Raw genomic sequence first — 1,896 nt, 5'->3', positions numbered from 1 at the left:
ACTGGTATAAATGAAATAGTAATTATTTTACACTTTATAGTGAATTTCGAAGTCGGATTTTTTTGTTATAAATTATTTTATTTCACACTTTTTAGTGAAACATGTAGTATTTGTAGGATGCCGTAAGGTGGTTTACCGTTCGTATTGGATAATTACAACAACAATAGTCATTAACAATAAGGAATACCATAAATGTTTGCAAGTGGGATCATCGTAGAAATATCTCCTATTAGATGTGAAAGGTGTTACGGGCGAGTGATGCCCACTTGGACGTCGACCGATTGGACGCGTCCCGATTGGACGGTCCCGATTAGACGCGTTCCTTTTGGGCGCCGAACCGATTGAACGCGTTCCTTTTGGACGTCGTGCCATTTGGATTCGTGCCATTTGGACTCCATATGTTTTCAAATCATTGCTTTTGGAAATCGGCAGATAGTGGTATTGTTCGTCGATTTAAATTCCTATGCTATTTGAATGCGTATGCATGCTGAAGTATATGATTACATATATCCAAGGTCAAATAGTTATGTGTAACGTTAGACAGGTATAGGTTCATTGATGGAGATTAATTGATTGATTGATGATATAGTGTATCGGTGGCGGCAGAGAAGAAAACAGAATATAAAGCTTAAACTAATAATATATTTGTTTTGTTTAGTCTAATAACAGCACCATCAATAATAAGAGAAGCTAAATAAAAGTACAGAGAGGCGGAGAGGCGAGAAAGGTGGAACAGGAGAATAAGGTGGAGGAAAGGGGTTATGGAGAGGCGCCTCCATTAACCCGCTATGACGAAGTTGAAGCATTGAGAAGAAGAGAAAATGAAAAAGGTAATGAATCTAATAAAAGAATAGTAAACCATGATATGATCAAATTACAGGAAAGTAGCCCTGGGAAAATAGTCGAAAGAAAATACAAGGAAGGATCCTCGAAAGAAGAAGAAGCGGGAAACAGCACAGATAGTGCTAAGGTTGGCAATATGGCGGAGCCAATGACAGACAAGAACGCGCGAGGACTAGACCAATAGAAGAGAGGAAGAGAGGACAAAGAGGTGAGTAACGCAACAGTTGGTAGCAAGAGTAACGTAAAGGATTTGAAAACTAAGACAAAGGGAGAAAATAACGGTAAAGATGTGAAGAAAGATACAAAGGCTAATAAAGTAAGAATAATTGAGAGCACAGGAATAAAGCAAAAATACAAAATAATTGACGACATTGGCAAGAACAAGGAAACCGAGAACAAGGAACACGGACTAGGAAAATCCACGGATAAAGAGGAAATAAGCGAAAATAAGGTAAGAGAACACGCATACTATAAGACAAAGGAAGAAAGCGAGGCGTTATACGTAGCAGAATTGGAAAGTGGCGAATACACAATATGCGTAAGCTTAAATAAAGAAAAATTATCAAATAAGAGGAAATATAACCTGGTAAAGATATATAACATAATTAATATTCTAGGTGCAAGAATAAGAGAAATAAGGATGGTGGCTTTTTCAAGAGTGGAAATTACACTGGGTACAAGAAGACAAGCCAACAGAATAATAGAATATGGGAGAAAAAAGGAGGCGGGATACGAAGCATATATCCCAAGGAGGAAACGTACCACAAGAGGGGTTACGAAAGAGTGGGAAGGCACATTGGAAGAGCTCTAAAATTGCGTAATGACTGGACAAGGAGACTTTGAAGCCCAAAGATTGAAAAGGAGAAGACTGAGGGGTGGAAAAGCTCTCTGGGAAGACAGCGACGCTGTATTACTAACATTCAAGGGGGATTCCCTCCCGACGAGGCTCTACATCGGGCAGGGCCATGTGTGGCTAAAGATAGAACCATTCATAGAAAGTGTAAAACAATGCTTCCGGTGCTTCCGATACGGTCACCTGCAGGCAGTATGCAA

General features: G+C 39.5%; 1 long non-coding RNA gene across 2 annotated transcripts; it reads left to right on the top strand.

Moving 5' to 3' along the window:
- The first annotated feature begins 309 nt into the window (after positions 1–309).
- LOC143306630 (uncharacterized) lies at positions 310–1,639 on the top strand. 2 transcript variants are annotated; one of them, XR_013063992.1, is made up of 2 exons: positions 310–1,294; positions 1,461–1,639. It is a non-coding gene; the product is annotated as an uncharacterized LOC143306630 (long non-coding RNA). The 2 variants fall into 2 exon arrangements; XR_013063993.1 differs by having other exon boundaries at positions 310–1,381.
- Positions 1,640–1,896: the final 257 nt, after the last annotated feature.

Source organism: Osmia lignaria, unplaced genomic scaffold (assembly GCF_051020975.1).
Source record: "Osmia lignaria lignaria isolate PbOS001 unplaced genomic scaffold, iyOsmLign1 scaffold0016, whole genome shotgun sequence".
NCBI lineage: Eukaryota > Metazoa > Arthropoda > Insecta > Hymenoptera > Megachilidae > Osmia > Osmia lignaria.
This window is presented reverse-complemented; position numbering and strand designations above follow the sequence as displayed.